Source organism: Rhinopithecus roxellana, chromosome 13 (assembly GCF_007565055.1).
Source record: "Rhinopithecus roxellana isolate Shanxi Qingling chromosome 13, ASM756505v1, whole genome shotgun sequence".
Classification (NCBI taxonomy): Eukaryota; Metazoa; Chordata; class Mammalia; order Primates; family Cercopithecidae; genus Rhinopithecus; species Rhinopithecus roxellana.
In genome coordinates this window covers 50,726,810-50,747,085 of record NC_044561.1, presented here as the reverse complement: position 1 = coordinate 50,747,085, position 20,276 = coordinate 50,726,810, and the positions used below count along the sequence as shown (strand labels likewise).

The window sequence follows — 20,276 nt, the reverse complement described above, 5'->3', positions numbered from 1 at the left end:
GGCATATTGTACTTAACTCTATTTATAAAAGGAGATCTAAACAAGTCTGCTTGTTCTAAGTCTGCCTAACGACTCGGGTAATAAATATTTCTGTATTTGTTTTTGGAGCCCATCTGAGTCGTCAAACGTGTTTGATTTAGGCTTAGTTCCCTTGGAACAAATGATGGCTGCATTTCCTTTTCCTTTGACCACTATCGTGTTTTTCCAAGAACACCAGCATTCTCTGTGAAGGCCCCCCAGACCTCAGTACTAGCTTGTTCACTTCTCTGGAAGTGTTGTGTCTCATGTTAACAAAACAGATGGGAAAGTCTGGGGTTATGAGAAAAGACAAATTCTGCCCTGAGTTGTGTTGGTCCATTCATTCCCTCACTCAGTGATCCAGACATGCAGCAAATGCATATTCAGTATTTGCCATGGGTCAGCTGAGAATGAGAGACAGGGTCTCTGCTGTTATGGACCCTGTATTCCAGTGAGGAGGAAGACGTTAAGCAGATGATCACTCATATGGTTTATTTTTTAATTAGGAAACTTTCATATGCCATTTGCAGTTTCTGTTGCATGCAGCTCCCTGGGAAGAAGTGGAAAACATAATTGAATATTTATCAGAGGTACTTGATCATAGGAGTAGGTGTGTGAGGGTAAGGATCATTTACTTTTTTGAGAGTTATTCCATTGGTAGAGGTCAAAAAGTTGTAAGCTATTTCATGGGGAGAAGAGTAAGTAAATTACATTATGTTTCAGTTTAGAGAAGGGAATTGGAAGTAGAAAGTACCTGAATTTTTCTCTTGAGAGTCAGGTTAAAAAAAGAATTGAATTTAAATTTCAGAAAGGATTGACTTAGACCTCTGGTTAGAGTATCTAGAAGCTGAGATTAGACTTCCATCAAGGGATGTGTTGAGAATAGGACAGATCATGGGGTTTGATGGCGAGAATCACTGAGGGTAAGGAGTCGGGGGCTGGGCTCTGGGTTTCTGAGACTGTCTTAGGCCATTATTCTTAGCTGTTCTTCTCACTGTTCCACCATTAGAACATGTTTAAATATATGTCTTGAGCTTCATCTAGTTGCGACACTCATTTCCTTTAACACTCACCACAGCTGAGTCTTGCATTTTGTCTTTCTTAGAAGTATTTGATTTTTTCACAACATTTTCCATTTTTATCTATTATGATCTATCTCTTCCTGTCATAGCCGGAAACATGATACCAGGATTAGGCAACTCTCCAATCGCTTTCTCTTGGTAAAGTCTGAAACAGAATAACCCCAACCCATCTGTTATCTTTTCAACATTTTCTTGTTTTCCCTATTATCACTTTCTAATTTTATGGGGGAAAAGGAACTCATTTCTTTTTTAACTTGATGTACTTATTTGAAGTCTTATTTGCATTGCACCAATTCATCTAGATCTTTACAGGGTGATAAACTGTACACACAATTACATGGCACTTTCGGCTTTTAATTTTTGTCTAACTTTTGTCTTTTTAATTTTTGTTTGACTTTCTATTTTAATTGTGTGTTTTGTTTTGTTTTATAGGGGGTTATGTGGGATACAGTTACTGGCTTGATTTCTAAAGGTCTGTTTATTCCAGTAACATTAGTTTTCTGTTTAAAGTCATAAATTAAAAAAAAAAAAAAAAAAAGTAATGAATTTAGATTTTACTCTTAGGAGCCTGAAGAGTATAATTAATTGTCTGAAGAGTGGGAAATCAAACCAAAGGGAGATGTTTACTGAAGCTGCATATAATGGAGGATGTTCCTAAAGAAGAAAGGCGTGCATTGGCCACTTCCTTTCCAGAAAGCAACAAACAAGACCAGTCTTTGGAAAGTATGCATTTAGGACAGTACAGCTATTATCACATCCCTGATGCTGATGTGGTGACTAAGATGGAGAACTTGGGTGTTTATCACATGTCTCTTAAATCATCAAGCAGCCCAACTTCCTTAAACAGCTTGGGAAATGCTCTTCATTTCAGAAATAAAAACAATGGAAAATGAGTCCTGCCTGGATAGGAAAAGTCCATACATTGCATTTTCATTGACCTCCTGGGCTCACTTGTTGTAGGGCTTTGTAATATGTAGAGAAGGTTTTTGAGCTACTAATACCTAAGACGGCTTTTGTTAACCAGCCACTCAATCTGAGAGTAACTAAGGGAAGCAGAGATCTCATTCCACTTTACCATTTTCATTGAAATGCATCCCAGCAATACGAGTTAAGAAACAAGAAGATACTTTTGCACAGTCATTCAACTTCTAGAAGTTTCTAGAAGGAAATTGTCTTAGGGAAATAATATACAAATAAATCTCTCTTTACGTCATATTTATTTCTTTCAGTTACATTCTTCATTTTATTTTATTTTAATTAATTAATTTATTTGAAATGGCGTCTTGCTCTGTCGCCCAAGCTGGAGTGCAGTGGCGTGATCTCGGCTCACTGCAACCTCTGCTTCCCGGGTTCAAGCGATTCTCGTACCTCAGCCTCCCGAGTAGCTGGAACTACAGGCACCTGCCACCATGCCCAGCTAATTTTTGTATTTTTAATAGAGACTTTGGGATTTAATAATCCCAAAGTGCTGGGATTACAGTCGTGAGCTACTGTGCCTGGCCTCTTCATTTTACACTGGTTGTTACTATATATTGCATCAAGTTTCCACTGTGTCCCATTCTTTACAGGTGTTAACAAATACCTAAAGAGAAAAAAATTCTAATTTGCCTTTGTTAAGCAACTTGAGTTTATAGATATGAATATGGTTGTGATTTACTAGGTAGACCATCACATTTGGGTTGTTCCCTTTTTGAAACCCTGGTCAGAAAAACAAGAAAGTATTTTATATATGCTGGAGTTTTTGTTTGTTTTTGAGACAGAGTCTTGCTCTGTTGTCCAGGCTGGAGTGCAGTGGCACAATCACAGCTCACACTGAAGCCTTGAAATCCTGGGCTCAAGCAATCCTCCTGTAGCTTCCACAGGCATGTGCCACCACAGCTGGCTATTTTTTAATTTTTTGTAGAAACAAGGTCTTAATATGTTGCCCAGGCTGATCTCAAACTCCTGGCCTCAAGTGATCCTCCCACGTCAGCCTCCCTTAGTGTTGGGATTATAGGCATGAGCCACCATGCCTAGCCTGGAACTTTTATAACAAAGTCACAGAATATGATTTCAGAAAGTACAAGCTACTGTAGTTAATTTCTTCTGCATGAATTCATAATTTCAGGGTTTTTTCCTCTGTAATTCTAGGAATTAACCTTGTAAAACAGTATATTTTAGGGAAATTTTGGTTAAAAAAAAAAGAAAGAAAGTGTACCATGCATTTTGAGATGTTTTAAGTTTCCAGAAAATTTGGCTATTGTGTAGTTCTCATGAGAAAATGGTACCGTGGACTTCTGGGTGATAATTATTCTGACACAAAGCAGCAGTAGGCCTGAGCCCTCTTGCAAATGCAATGCCAGGTAGTTTTTTTTTTTTTTTTTTTTTTTTAAGAAATAAAAAGTCAGTTTTAGCCACCTGCACATCTTCGGAAGTTGTGAAATGCTAGGACCTGTAAAAACTGACTTCCCATTCTGGTTTCTAGGAAACGTTTTAGTTCTCATCAGAATAAGACTTTATGATCTCAGACCCTCTGTCTTCCACTTTCTCTTCCCCAATTGCATTCTCCCTTTGAAAAAAGTCCACTGGATTCTGAAGCTGCACAACTCCTCATGGCATATTTAGATGACTTCTTCTGCAACGTTCCTCACTATTCCATTGTTTGCGCCTTTGCGGCTTCATTTAGAAGTGTAATGCTTGCAGGTATAGCCCCAGTGAAAGAATTTGGGGCTTTCCAACTTTTCTTCCCTGTTGGCAGTTTAAGGGCAAAGAATTAAAGGAGTTAGGATGAAGGGTGGTTATTAGCTCATCTTACCAAATGATAGCTCTGAAGTATTTAATAACAATTGAGTTGCAGAGAAAGCATGGCTTCTCTATGGGCAAATCTACATGTTCACTTATTTTCCAGGACACCCAGCCTTACAGGCAAATGGTACATAGCTAAGGGAGAGAAAGTGTAGGGAGGGAATGAAAGGATTTTAAAGATTGACTGTTGCAAGCTTATTTCTAGTCATTTGATTTTCTAGGGTAGTATAGTTTCTCAATTCTCTTCACATGGGTAGTTGGGGGGAACCATAGGAAATAAAATGAAATGTTTATGTTAGGAAATTAGACAGTTACTTATTTTCTTCTTAATACTATGCTTCTATTTTAGGAGAGTATGTGTGAGAGAGAGGAAAACAGAGAGAGAGGGAGAGGGAGACGGAGGGAGGGAGGAAGAGGGAGAGACTGTGACAGAGACAAAGGATAGAAGAAAGAATGAGAAAGAGGAAAGATAGGAGAATCAGAGAAGGGCAGACAGAATGAATCCTTGCTTTATTTTGGGGACAAACATTGCTCTCAAAGTTGCAGTTATACACACATACACGTACACACATACACACACACACATCTATAATTGACAGAGGTTTGAAAAGCATAGGCATAACAGAGTCTCAGAGACTGCATATATGTTCATGCTCTACGGAAGGAAGGGGAGATGAATGTACTTAGCGTGGCCAATGGAATGATGCAACTAACCAGTGGCAATAATAGTTTCTTATTGAGTAGGTCACAGAAAGACAGGAACTATGATCATTGTTCATAGGAGCCGATGGAGGCATCAATGCTCCGAACATTCTCTTCTTGTGATGATGAGAGCTCATATTTACTGAGCATACTGGATTCTATGCACTTGATATCAACCAACATCTAAATTTCAAAGCATTCCTCACCAGATCGGTGCTGGAGTTTTATTTATTTATTTATTTTTTGAGACGGAGTCTCTCTCTGTCACCCAGGCTACAGTGCAGTGGAGCCATCTCGGCTCACTGCAACCTCTGCCCTTCCAGGTTTAAGCAGTTCTCTGCCTCAGCCTCTGGAGTAGCTGGGATTACAGGCGCGTGCCACCACACCTGGCTAATTTTCTTTTGTATTTTTAGTAGAGACGGGGTTTCACCATCTTGGCCAGGCTGGTCTTGAACTCCTGACCTCGTGATCTACCCCCCTCAGCCTCCCAAAGTGCTGGGATTACAGGTGTGAGCCACTGCGCCTGGCCGTGCTGGAGTTTTCTTTGATTTAAAGATGAGCTTTTTCCTCTTCTGGGGACGCTGTCTAGAGGCACTCAGAATGATCCAGTGTTTGACAAACCATCACAGGCTTTCCCACAATCCAGCTTCTCACTACACTCGGCTACCCAGAACCTGTGGTAGTAAAATTGTTTACCTTTACACCAAGAAGCTTGCGATAGCACCAAAATCTGTACTCAGCGTGTTCAAGGGTTTCATGCTGTGAGACCTAAAATCTTATGAGCTTGTCCAAAACACAGAAACATGTCAGCAGGGCCTGTGGTGGTTCCATGTGTGCTAACTGTGCTTGTGAAGGAATCAAGCATGCTTTCCTTATTGAGGAGCAGAAAATCATTGTCAAAAGTGTTGAAGGAACAAGCACAGAGGCAGAAAGCTAAATTCAAACTAAAGCTTTTATGAGTAATAAAAATTAAGAGATATAAAAAAAATAAATATGAGGACACCGAGGCACAGAGAGGTTCATTAACTTACCCAGGGGTAGTCGGATGGTGGAGGTGGAGCTGTGAAACCTAACTGGTCAGGCCCTGGAGCTGAGCCCCACTCAGTTATGTTGCTGTGAACTTTGCTTCCTTATCTCAATTTTGCTATTTGCAGGAAGCCAAGACTTTTATTGTCCTTGACAACAGTTTTTTTATTTGCATCAAAACGCGACCTGTGTCCCAGAAGAAGTAATTTTCAGAGGACACCAAGTAACCATATCAAGATATTGTTGCCATTGAATGATAAAAGCAGATCATGCCTGTACTGCCTAACAAAGGGAAAACTTGTACTTACCAGTTTAGGTCAGAAGAGAGCAGTGGTAGAAAAATAGTGGCCATGGAGGGTATCTGAGAAAGAAAGACTATGTTCAGATGCAGAGGGGAATTCTGTGGCATGACATGTCATGCCCGATCCAGGCTGGGTTGCTAGGTGCTGCAGGACCAGGGGTGCAGGGGCCACAGGAACGGCATGGCCCCCCCGGTCCTGCCCCACATGTGTACCCTCCTTGGCCCCAGAGAGGTAGCTTTTAAAAAGTTCTGCATTTAACTTTTTTTTTTTTTTTTTTTTTTTTTTGAGATGGAGTCTCACTCTGTCTCCCAGGCTGGAGTGCAGTGGCGTGATCTCGGCTCACTGCAAGCTCCGCCTCCCAGGTTCACGCCATTCTCCTGCCTCAGCCTCCCGAGTAGCTGGGACTACAGGCGCCGTCACCACGCCCGGCTAAGTTTTTGCATTTTTAGTACAGATGGGGTTTTACCTTGGTCTCCATCTCCTGACCTTGTGATCCGACCGCCTCGGCCTCCCAAAAGGCTGGGATTCCAGGCGTGAGCCACCGCGCCCGGCCTGCATTTAACTTTAAAGCCTGACCTTTCCCAGGTCAATATCAAGCTCAGGAATTGGGGAAGAATAAGGAACCCTGGAAGGCTCATTTGATTGAGGTATCCTTCTGAAGTTTAACTTTTCGTTTTGCTTTTCTCTTTAATCCTGGATTGAAGTTCTTTTAAGATCTTAAACCTATAAACCTTCTCTGTCACTTTGCTGGCATCTTCCTATATCTGGGGGCAATTTATAGAGGGGACAGCATTATTCTTCGAACTGCGTTGAGAGAATCAGGGGCACTTGGGTCAGATTGGGGTAGTGGTTAAAACTCAGGATCCTGGCCCCACTCCCCACACCCCACCCCACCCCATCCCCCACCCTACCCACCAGCCATCCCGCCCCACTGAATCAGCACTGCAGGAAAGAGGCCCTAGAAGGGACTGCTGTCAATCACCAGAGAGTTATTTGCATGAGAAACGTCTACAAACCACCTTTTGACAAGTTCCATGGTTTACAAGGATACATTTCTTGCATAACAATAATTAAATGTGTTTCTGCCCAAGGAATGACGTGAAAGATCACTATTAGGGCCATGAGCATGGATAAGGAACTGCCCCTGCCATGAGGAGGACCCATGCTCATCAAATGACCTCCACATATGGGTGGAATAGAGACATGAAACCAGACACAAAACTGGGACCGTCTCTCACTGTCCTTCGCGAGTCGTACCTCAGTAAAGTTGGAGATAGGATCTTTGAAATACTATTTTCCTATTCGGATAAATTGTCATTTTCCCCCTTCACAAATATTTTGACTCATAGATACTTACCTAAAACGTTTCAAAGTAGTTTTTTTAAATACAAATTTGGGATAATCAAACTTTTAAAGAACTCACATCACAATCTTAAGTAGTTGTATTAGGTTGGTGCAAAAGTCATTGCTGTTTTTGCCATTGCCATTGAAAGTAATGGCAAAAACCACAATGACTTTTGCACCAACCCAATAATTCCTTGTAGGCCATAAGGATAACTTTTGATAGTGCGAAGCAAGACAGCACTGAATTTGTGGGAAATTTCAACCAGGATTAATAGTGATCTCGTATGGGGATGGAGTGATTAAAAATAGAAATCAAAGTGTTGTTGATTTATTTAGAAGAAAGAGCTGGGTGCATTGTAATTCCAACATTTTGGGAGGCTGAGGTAGGTGGATTGCTTGAGTTCAGGAGTTTGAGGCCAGCCTGGGCAACATAACGAGACCATGTCTGTACAAAAAATTTTTAAAAGGAGCTGAGCGTTGTGGCACATGCTTGCAGTCCAGCTACGAGGGAAGGGGCAATTGGGAGGATTGCTTGAGCCCAGAAAGTCAAGGCTGCAGAGAGGTATGATTGTACCACGGCACTCCAGCCTGAGCCACAGACAGAGACTCTGTCTTAATGTAAGTGTCTGGTATTTTAATGTGAAGAATATGAATTTTGAAAATTAAAAGGAAACAAACAACGTACAGTGGAGAGACACTTCACGTGTGCAGAATGAGGGGTTTTAGTTGCCACTGCAGAGGGAATTAAGAATAGCAATAGCAATGCTGTTTGGGGACAGTGGTTAAGATATAGAATACTTGTGCGTTCCTGGGTCTTTCCTTGATTCAGAATTGTAAGAGCCATCCTTTATCAGCCATTCCTGTGACATCTGGGAACCAATGTTTTCAAACACAGTCGCATCTCCGATGGTTAAACTAGAGAAGGGATACCTAGAAATCAACAGTGCTCAGAGCTAAGGTTACCAAATATCCCATGGGAAATGCTTACAATAAAAATTCACTCGTTGCTTACCTAAAGTTCAAATGTAACTAGCTATAGCGCGTTTTTATTTGCTAAATTTGGTGACTCTACTCACTAGAAAAATAAAATATGGTAGTTGCATTTTAAAAGAACCAGGATTTTGAGAACAATTATTTTCCCCGATTAATAACAGCCTCCCCTTCAGTGGAAGATGGTGCCTGCTCTCCGTGGTCTCCTGAAGTGCTCTGGATCTCTGTCCCCTATCATATGCTGGTGTCCTTCCAGCTGTTCCTGGCAGTCTGGTGATCTTAGGCATTCTAGCTTGTCGGTGGCTGGGGAAGACATGGTAATAGGCACTTGTAGTTAAGCCCACATCTCCAGGGTCAGAACAGCTCAGGACTCCTATCTTGCTATACCTTAAGGTTTTGCACACAGGCCCAAAACCAGGGCCTCCAGATACTTAGCCCCACCGATGTACACACTGGCGCCCCTCTGGCGTTTCCTAGATAATGTATTTACACATCACTTATCCTTTAGACTCTGGGGCAAATATACATTTCATATATTTTCTTATTTAATCTTGTATCAGTTTTATGAGGAAAATGTTATCCTCTCTTTACTTTTTGAAAGAGAGATTTGTAAAGCTTGGAAGAGAATTGTGAAGCTTGGAATGGTTACATCACGTGTCCATAGTTCATAAAGATTCAAACACAAAGTCTACTCCAACGCCCAAGCTCTTACGTCTTCTATACTGCCTGCCTGTCTCCCATTCTCCCTACACTCTCTCCCCATTCTGCATTTCATGTAAGTCACAAAGGGATTATAATGACTTACAAGGATGTAAAGAGATGAACTGGACTTTGGGACAGGCTGTGTCTGTGAGCTCTACTATCAGGGGGCAAGTGAATTCATCTGTCTGAGACCCAGTTGCCTTAATCTTTAAAACTGGGATACAAATATTGGCTGCATAAATGTATTGGGAGGATTAAATAAATTAACTTTGTAACATACAAGACACTTGGCACATGCTTGGTTCTGAAATCTAGGATGCTCACTGTGTATATAAGCAAATACCTAACAGTAAGAAGTGCCATGGATGTTGTAAAAGAACTAGGTGCAAGGAATAATCGAAACACAAATGAAGAGCCAAATGAGAGAATAGGAAGAAGAGGAGGAGGAAGAGGAGGAAGAAGGAGAAGGAGATGATGGGAGCCTTGGGGCAAGGAGGTGACTTGTCTCAGGGACTCAAGATAAGGGGTATTAGAATTTGAGCCTGCTTTTTCAGTGAGGTTTTTTGGAAGCTGAGGCAAAGCAACTTAGCATGAGCGGCAGTGATACCTTTGAGCCAACAGGGTTCTCAGATTTGCATCTGTAGAAGCTCTGTGTGCAGCAGACTTTGTGGCTCTGAGTTCACCATGGGAAGAGGAGGGTCAGAACTCAGAATTCCTTGAGAATTCCTGAGAATTACTTGAAAATGTCTGGCTCATGACTGAGACATACTTATGTTCTTCATAGAATATACAGCCACTTTTCTGGGCTTCCCTTGGGGAAAAAACAGTCTGCATCAGTTATTTATAGTTTTTTCTGAAAGACAAAACAAAACAAAGTAAATTAAATCTGAGCCAGTGCTTGAGGTTAAAGGATTCTGGGCTCAAATGAAATGTTCACTTATTAGTATTTACTGAGTGACCTTGGCTGGGTTGCATCATCTCTCTGGGCCTTTCTTCCTCATACGTACAGAAAACAGATTAAGAAATTGCATGAACCTCTGTCCAGTGTCCACCTCATGCCTTGCCCTGTGGTAGATGCCTGGTCCAGAGGACACCCCAGCCTTTCCCACGGTGGTGATCACAACACAGTGAGCATGGACAGGGGATGAACACAGGGTTAAGATTCACATAACCCAGCAAACATTGATAGTGTTACATCAGAAGGGGACACATGCTGTGAAGAAAATGATGCTGGCTTATAGAATAGAGTGAGGCTGGGACTGAACAGCCAGGAGGCAGGGCCAGGCCCTGTTCATACAGCAGTCAGACGTGGCTTCTCTGAGGAGGTGACTGTATTAGTCCATTCTCACACTGCTGTAAGGAAATAACTGAGACTGGGTAATTTGTAAGAAAAGAGGTGTATTAGTCTGTTTTCATGCCACTGATAAAGACATACCCAAGACTGGGCAATTTACAAAAGAGAGAGGTTTAATGGACTCACAGTTCCATGTTGCTGAGGAGGCCTCACAATCATGATGATAGGTGAAGGGCACATCTCATAGGGCGGCAGGCAAGAGAAGAGTGAGGGCCAAGTGAAAGGAGTTTCCCTTATCAAACAATCCGATCTCATGAGACTTATTCACTACGATGAGAACAATATAGGGGAACTATCACCATGATTCAATTATCTCCCACTGGGTCCCTCCCATAACGTGCGGGAATTATGGGAGCTACAATTCAAGATGAGATTTGGGTGGGGACACAGCCAAACCATATCAAGAGGTTTAATTGACTCATGGTTCCGCAGATTATACAGGAAGCATAGTGGCTTCTGCTTCTGGGGGGGCCTCAGGAATCTTACAATCATGGCAGAAGGTAATGGGGAAGCAGGAGTCTTACATGGCTGGAGCAGGAGGAAGAGAGACAGCAGGGAGGTGCCACACACTTGTACAACAACCAGGTCTTGTGATAACTCATTCACTCACTGTCACAAGAACAGCACCAAGGGGATGGTGATAAACCATTCGTGGGAATTCTGCCTTCATAATCCACTCACCTTCCACCAGGCCCTTCCTCCAGCACTGGGGATTACATTTCCACGTGAGATTTAGTGGGGACACAGATTCAAACTGTATCATTCTGCCCCTGGCCCCTTGAAATCTCATGTCCCTCTCACATTACAAAATACAGTCATGCCTTCCCAACAGTCCCCCAGAGTCTTAACTCATTCCAGCATTAACTCAAACATCTAAGTCCAAAGTCTCATCTGAGACAAGGCAAATCCCTTCTGTCTGTTTTGTTCTAGCCATGTTGGCAGCCAATTGGGTGGTGCTCACCCACATTGAGGGTGGGTCTTCCTCTTCCAGTCCACGTACTCAAATGTCGGTCTCCTCTGGCAACTCTCACACAGACACATCCAAAAATAATACTTTACTAGCCATGTAGGCATCCTTCAGATTCAATCAAGATGACATCTAATATTAACCATCACAGTGACCTTCGAGTAGACACTTGCATACATTGAAGGAACCAGTCACAAGAGCTGGCAAGAAGCATGTTCTGGGTGGCTCTTCAAAGAGTTGCCCAACAGAAGGCTAGGGAAGAAGGTTATGTCAGGAAGGAATTTGGACTTTCCTGGAAAATGTGGAAGAAACAAGAAGAAATCTCTGCTGGTATCTTGTCTACAGCTTACAAACACTTTTGGTCTTTTCCACATGGGAGACACACACATGTGGTTTGTGTGCATGTCTATGTATATATCCACACTCTTAAATGCACTTCAGGGACATAGACCAGGCACATATACCCTAGATTTTCCCTGTCATTGAAAGGTCCCTTATGACTAGTTTTGGGCAATAAACAGGTACTGGCCATGTCCACTGCCACTACCCACTTCTACTGATGCCAGCACTGCCAATGCATCATGGTGGCCTCCCCTACAGGCATTCCTCTGGACACTGCAAAAACAAACTTTCCAATGAATGGCATTAGCAGGGGAATTGAAACCTATTGGCTACTGTGGGTCAGTGCTCCCGGCTTTACTCTGATAGTCTTATAATCTGTGTTTTGTGACATAACCAAGAAAGTTAAAATAGACCTTGAGAATCAGAACAGAGTGGGCATCAAAGGGTTGTGGTGTCATCTCTTCAGAGGGGTAATCAGAAAACAAGCACTTAGTGCACACAGATGAGTGTGGATATGTAGGCTGGACCGGAGGCAGCATCTTCATGAGATTGGAAGTGTAATCAGACAATAGCTTGAGGATAGATATTTGGGTAAGGAGACTTCAGGTGGAAAAATACTTTATGCTGAGAATTACAGAACATTACAGTCCAGTAAGGAAATATTCCACAATAAAATAAAATCATCAGGAAGGAGTGAGAGAAGAACTGATGGGAGCAAAAGATGGGAGAAGGAGAATTTATCATCCCAGTGAGAGCAGGATGAATGGAATCAAGGGGCAAGGGCCTGGGAAGAGTCAGAAATAGGAGTACAAAAAAATGTTATTTTCCCCTGATGAATAGTGAGGATCAGTTTGGCCTCCCATAGCACCCTCTGTGTTCCTGGCGTTTTATGTGTATGCAGTAACCTGACATGTGGCATTTAGTGAGAATAGGTACTTTTTCTTGGTGGCGCTGATGTCTGACAGTAATGCCATATAGCCATATACAAGCTTCACAAGGGCTTTCATCAAAGAAAGGTTTACTCAGAATACAATGAAGCTCTGTGCTTTTGCTAAAATCTACACAAAACACCTGAAGACTAGCAGTTTAGGAAAGATGACAAAAAGTACTACCTCTTAATTCAGAAATGGCATTGACTAGGTGTGGTTCACATCTGACATAAGGCAGAATACTCATTTTGAAGTGTATTTTGTGGATTTGCTAGCAGGAAAACTACAACAGCCATACTCATATCTGTGCAAAGTTAATGAATGACTTTTCATATTTTTGGTGCTCTGCTATATTTAAAATTGAATGCCCTATCATGTAATAAAAATACTAAACTACTTATATGAACAGTGGAAGAGGGTGAGGCCAGTTCAAATTAACTGAAATCAACAAGATTATTTAGGAGAATAGAAGCAATATTGTACAAAGATTGGCCAAAGGCCACGCTGGCTAAGTTATCATTTCTCTCCCTTTGATGGCCTTTAAGTTGGGATTTCCTTCCAAGTTGGGTTTATTTTTCATTTATCTGGGAAGAGTGTGGTTTAGTGAAATTTTAAAGTTATGCCTTTACTTTGCTGCATCTAAGAAACAAAAAGAAACATGACAGTAATAATTTCAAGGTAATTTGATACAGGTATGTATCCATCTGTTTTCACATTGCTGATAAAGACATACCCAAGACTGGGCAATTTACAAAAGACAGAGGTTTAATTGGACTTACAGTTTCACATGGCTGGGGAGGCCTCACAATCACGGCAGGAGGCAAGGAGGAGCAAGTCACATATTACGTGGGTGGCGGCAGGCAAAGAGAGAGCTTGTGCAGGGAAGCTTCCCTTTTTAAAACCGTTAGAGCTCATGAAACGCATTCACTCTCACAAGAACAGCATGCGAAAGACCCACCCCCATGATTCAATTGTCTCCCATTGGGTTCCTCCCTTAATGCGTGAGAATTATGGGAGCTACAAGATGAGATTTGGGTGGAAACACAGAACGGAAGCATATCAAGATATAAGAGAAAAGATTGTATTATAAAACTGACCCTAACCTGGGCACCTCCATCTACTACTTCTTCCTCTCCACTAGCATCTCAGCCTTCATCCCCACCCCCATCTCTTGCTAGATGAGCTACGTGTACATCCTGGTGTGTGAGCTTCCACACATTTTCTATACCTATGTAATTTAATTATAAAATCATGTCATCACCACATACAGGAATGTCTCAGCCTCAGTGCTATTGACACGTGAGCCAGATAAGTCTTTGAGGTGGGGGGCTGTCCTGTGCACTGAGGCATGTTTATCAGCATCCCTGGCCTCCACCCACCAGGTGCTAAGAGCATGCTCCCCACAGCCTTGATGTCTCCAGACATCATGAAATATCCCTAGCAGGCAACATCACTCTTGATTGGGAATAATTGATATGAAGGCTTAGTTTTACAATTTGTTTATATATGTATATATGTGTGTGTGTGTATATATATAGATATATAATATCTACATATATACACATATTTTTTATATATAGAGTAACCATTTTATTACAAAACCATTTTGTTCTCTTTCTGCCTACTGCTTTTCCCAATCAAAATCATTGACAAAATTCTTTAACATATAATTAATGCTATTTAATTACTTTCCATGAATGCTTCTTATTCTGTCCAGTGAATATAACATTGCTCCATGGATTTATCCCACCATTCTTTCATCTATGGGCATTAACATGGTTTCTAGTTCTTGACCTCCAAATGGCAATGCTGTAATGAGAGTCATGGTACATGTGCCTTTACAGATCCCCAGAAATGGAATTGTAGCATAAGGATTTTATTTTATTTTATTTTTTGGGACAGGGTTTTGCTCTGTCACTCAGCCTGGAGTACAGTGGCATAATCACCGCTCACTTCAGCCTCGACTTTCTGAACTCAAAGAATCTTCCCGCCTCAGCCTCACAAGTAGTTGGAACTACAGGCATGCATGTCCATGCCTGGTTAATGTTTAAAAATTTTTTGTAGAGTCTAGGTCTCTCTCTATGTTGCCTAGGCTTGTCTAGAACTCCCAGGCTCAAGCAATATCCCCACTTTGGCCTTCCAAAGGACTGGGATTACAGGCATGAGCCATGGTGCCTGGCCTTCCGTATTTTTAATTTTATTAGATATTGCCAGATTGGCTAATGACAGCCTTTGAAAAAAACTTTTAAAACTCTAAATTTTCTGTATAAGACTGATACGAGTGATTAGTTAAGTGATTTCTCAAACATGAAAAGAAATACAAATATATTCAAAGTTTGCCTTTTGGTTTTCATCCTAAAAATTACAATTTTTTGTGCAGGAGGAAGTTTGGATTAACAGTTTAATCATCAGATCTTTCAAATTTCTTGTTTGTCAGGAGTTTTGAGTATAGTCACCAATTAAAATGAATAAACTGCAAAATTAAATTCTATGCCAAGAGTGTTACTTTTTTCTGTAATCAGTTTACCCTGTGTTAAGTATTTCAACACTAGAAATGAAAATGGAATGGGAGACTGGATTAAAGTTGTCTTAAGTGATGGAATAATACAAATATGCCTTGTGAGTTTCCTTAGAATTAATGGGTGGCTGAAACCCTGCAACTTAACCTCACCATGCAAGTCGGCACAGTCTGAGTTATCTGTCACTATCCAATGATGGATGAAAATAGTTCTGTTTGATACTTTGGATCATTTTAATGTACTGTTTTATTCCCCACTCAACAGCTCAGGATAGCTTTTAAGCAACATGATTTCAGTTGTTTTATTCTTTCCTCCTTTTAGAGTTCTCCAGTTGAAAGAAGAAAGCTTCACCTGGCTTCTGAATTCCAAGAGCACACTGCACAGTGGTAAGAAAATTAAGGTCTATTTTTTTTTTTTTTTGCTTTTTGAGGACTTGAGTGACTCAGCAAGTGTGATAGTGGGAGATGTTATTTCTGATGGCTATTGTGCTGTACGTGTAGCTGTCTTCTGGAAGTAGAGGCTGCTGGGATCTTTGGGAGAAAGAACTAATTTAAAATAAAGCAAAATATGTGTCTACTCTTTACTAGGTTAACTTTAAAAAATAGACAAGTAATTGCAAAGTTTGCAATACGCATGCATTTCTTGTCTATTTTTGCAAGTAAATAGTTACATGTGTCTATAGTTGCACCTGAGTGCCAGTGCAACAAGAGTGTTGCTCTCCAAGCTGTTGGGAATGGAAGTGTTAGCTCTAAGTCTCACAGAGCTTTTGGGCTTTGCCTGATGCCTTTTAATGTTACAAGAAGATTTTGTTCTGCCAGTTTCTCTCATGCAATGTAATTGGACTTCTCCAATTCCTCTTTTCTCCTTGGTTATTTCTCCTAATAAGAGAAATTAGCTTTATGCGCCTTCAATATTGTGGTTATATGCCAATTTAAAATGGAATAATCTCATTTGCTGCATTTTGGTTTGATATTGTGCATGAAATTTAGAAATCATTTCCATTTAAAATGACAAGTTATATCACAACATTATGAAAGGTTTAGGGAAAGAGACATTGAAAAAACTATTCCACTGATAATTTAGCATAGCAACAGTTACTGGTTTAATACCAACTTCATATGTATTTTTTCCTTTTACACATACAATTTAAAATTCTGACTTTAAATCAATTACTTTTTAATATGTAATATCTGCCAATGGGGCAAAATGTTAAGAACTCCAAAATTGTGTATATGAAATGTATTTGTCTCTCCTTCCTTCTTTGCCCCATGCCAGCTAGTTCCCTTTCTAGGACACATCTGATGTTTCTGTTTTTCTAATTTACAGGTCCTTCGAGATTATTTACATTGTTTGCAATCTGTTGCTATGCTAAACAATGCTTTGAAAAAGAGTAGAACATCTTTATGCGTATGCTGTCTCTCCTATGTTCTAGTTCTTGGATGGAAGGAAAAGGCTGCCACTCAATATCTAAAGTAAAAATCTGACTCTATTGCTTGCTAAACAAGAGACAGCAGTGCTTGTAGGACACAGTTCTGTTAAAACAAAGCAAATGCTGATCATATATAGGGTTTGGGAAGCATTAAGTTCAGGAATTAAAACACTGTGAGAAGTGTGTGTGGAAATTAATTGACCTTTAGCGGTGAAAGCTTGGCATTTGGAGTGTGCCTGTTGCTAATAGTTGGATTTCAGAAGTATGGCTGTTACTGATTGGCTAGCTTTCAGAAGTATGTTACTAAAGTGGATTGTCACTGATCAATTTTGATGTGTTTTTGTGTGTGTGTGGGAGACAGAGTCTCGCTCTGTTGTCAGGCTGGAGTGTAGTGGCGCGATCTTGGCTCACTGAAACCTCTGTCTTCCCAGTTCAAGTGTTCCTCCTGCCTCAGTCTCCCAAGTAGCTGGGACTACAGGCGTGCACCACCACGCCCAGCTAATGTTGTATGTTTAGTAGAGACAGGGTTTCACCATGTTGGCCAGGACGGTCTCCATCTCTTGACCTCGTGATGCGTCTGCCTCAGCCTCCCAAAGTGCTGAGATTACAGGCGTGAGCCACCGCGCCCGGCCGATTTTGATGTCGTTATAACAAGTTGTGGTAGTGACTTGTTGATACCTTAGGACTGTGACCAAGAAAGAGTTATCATTTTCCTTTAAAATTTAAATTCTCAACTACGTGAGAAATTTATGGGAAATGGAAGTCCTGGGTCGAATAGTGTGTGTGTTTTATATTTTAATTGACTAGAGATTTACCAATTTACACGCCCACCAGCAATGAATGACAGTGCTCATTTCTTCACAACATAGTGTGTCATCAGGTTTTTGATCTTTGTTAACCTAAGTGAAATATAGTATCTTTCTGAAGTTTTGTTGTCTATTTCTTTACAATAAGGTTGAGAAACTTTGTATATGATGAAAAACTATCACATTTTATTTTCTGTATGTTTTTCTGTCATCTACCCACTTTTAATGGAATTTTAAAAATACTGACTTTTAATGACTCATGTATTAGTTAGCCCTGTACATTAAGAGTTGTAAATGTTTTCTCCAGTATGTTCTTTGTCTTTTTATTTTGTTTATGGTGTTTATTTGGGGAGAAAAAGCTTCTAAAAACAAGCCTGGACACAGTTGGATTGATCAGTATTTTTAATTGTCTTTTGGGTTTTAGGTTACAGTTGGAAAACTCTCTTATTTTGAGATTATAATATTTTCTATGCTCTTCTTTATTGCTTTTATGGCTTTATTTTCATTCATTCTTCTGGAATTTGTGCTGGTGTAAGTGTAAAGGAGGATACGATTTTTTAGGTAGCTGCTTAGATGCCTCACCACTATTTCTTAGATAATACATTATTTCCCTACTAATGTGAATGATCATCTTTGCTCAAAACTAAAGCTTCCCAAGTATGTTGATTTACTGCTGATCTTTTTCTCTGATCCATCAATTATTATGCTGGCTTTTTATTTATCATAATACCACATGCATTTTTCTGTTTAACTGGCTTCTTGCTAATCACTGTGGTGTTCACATTAAATGAATATTGTACAATTTACTCAACAACTCTCCATTTTGTTGCCCTCCATGTAACGTTGGGGAGATTTTTGGCTATAAATCAACAGATACATTTTTTAAAAAACTTTATCTCTGTTTATTCCATAAACCACCTATCATTCTGGGGCGAGGTCTGATTGTCTCTAGTTTAACAAGTACCCCAGGTGATTTCAGGGAAGGCTGATGTTTCATTGCATGTTGCTCTTTGGCGTTGAATCCGATCACACGTGGATCATATCATCACACAGCTGATCCAATCAGTGATGATAAGCGATTGATTTTTCTGGTGACGGTTTGAGTTTTACCACGTCCACACATTGTAGATTTATATACATATTCACTTCTATGTGTATATAAGTACATGCAAGTATATAACAAATGGATACTGCTGTGAAGGCGGAATGTATTTGATGTGATACTTTTGGAAATACATGAAATTGTTGAGATTTGATGAGAGTCCATTTATGATTCTTAGTTTTCGTAGAAAAATAGGAAGGGGCTACTGAATGGTCCACCTTAAGACCGAAAAGGGCAAAAGTACAGAACGAAAAGGCCAAACAATGATTTCATTATACAAATGAAATGAGAAAATGCAGTGAAATTCCATCCATCCCTGAGGACTGACTCCATTTAGAGGTTAGAAGAGCAGCCTGGAGTGATCTCACACTTACGGGTTCCGTACCGTCACTCCGGAGCAACTGTAGAAGGGTTATGACTAAGAATGAAAGGATCAGCACGTGAAGTTTTTCGCTTTAACTACCCTTCTGTGGGGTACATAAGAAATAAAACAGATAATGGATCCAGATGGCCCATCCCCTGGTGAATAGTGAACAAGGGGTATCTAAATAGGTGAGTGCAATCTGCAGCAAAAACCCCAAACAAGAACACCGGCCGTGAGTCTCAGTTCAGTTTTAGAGGCAGACTGTTAAGTACATTAGGTGATGTCATAGACTGTTTGTGATGAAGAAGATACTGGAAAGAACTGGCTGAGGGAAGTTCTAAATGCAAAAAATCATGATTTATTCCACTTTCATGGGCCACTGCAATTTGCAGAGACTTTTCCCATTAAAACAGGCTTCATGATACCCAGATTACTGATGAGAAAACTGAGTTGCATGGAGGTGAGATGGTACCCAGCTAGTCACGGTTGGAGCACCTCAGGGAGCACTAACCCCGCATCTTATTCACATACTTCAGCTCAACTCACATTTATGAAAGACCTAGCCTACTTATGCAACCAAAGTATCCGGGGTATCAAGGCATGTGGATTATCTCTAACAGTAAGAATATGAAGGCTGATAGCGTCAAATAGGGAGAGGGAGCTTTGTTACGCTTTTATGTGCCTTAATTGTCCGGGAGTCTTCAGCAAGTCTGTGATGAATGCAGTGGAAAAAGAGCAGACTTCAAAATTAACTTAAAATTTTAATCATTGAAATTAAATCACAGACGTAAATTACACACATACCTGTGAAAGCAAACATTTTTTAAAGCTGGGAACTCCCTGCTTTGTTGATTCCCTTTATAGGATGGCCATACGGAACTGATGTTAATAGCCAACAAACCATTGTCAGATGCATAATAGATTGCTAATTACTCATGGAAACAGACTTTTTGAACTAGAACGGTGCGTTTTAATTGCCTTTTAGTAAGATGCTTTGTCTTTTTCTTCCCCCACCTAGGTCCCATCAGCACTTACCCCAGTGCTGGCCTGAGTTGTAATAGATTCGTAATAGACACGTTTATGTATTAATAATAATAAAGATAAATTATGTTTGCAAGTGCTTCCCCCTACATTTTATCTCTATGACAACTCTGGGGGATATGCAGGGCAAGTGTTATTATCTCTACTTTATTGATGATGAAACCAAGGCATGATAAAGTCAGGAGATTTTTCAAAATTTCACGAGTGAATCAGGATTCAAGGAAGGTCTGGTTTTGTTATTTGACAATATCCTGTTCTGTATATAATAAACCACCCTGTGCTACGACATGAAACTCACAATGCTAAGGCAACAGCATGTGGCTGCTGGTGTGAATTCTCTCCCTGTCAACTGTGCGTTCTTTACCTCTTTGAGACATAGTTTATTCGTTCTTAAATTGGTAAAAATAGTAGCTATTCCTATTTACAAAGTTTTGATGAGACTCCATTGAGATAATGCATAAGGAATTTCTTTG

General features: G+C 40.5%; 1 long non-coding RNA gene across 2 annotated transcripts in view; it reads left to right on the top strand.

Moving 5' to 3' along the window:
- The window catches only part of LOC104658773, a 210,826-nt gene that overhangs the window by 100,665 nt on the left and 89,885 nt on the right, over positions 1 to 20,276 (top strand). The window contains exons 1-2 of one of the 2 annotated variants that reach the window (XR_004052497.1): positions 12,059 to 12,204; positions 15,383 to 15,447. This is a non-coding gene — a long non-coding RNA (uncharacterized LOC104658773). Of the gene's footprint in view, positions 1 to 12,058; positions 12,205 to 15,382; positions 15,448 to 20,276 lie in introns of those variants that run through there. The other variant, XR_747490.2, reaches the window with a different exon arrangement.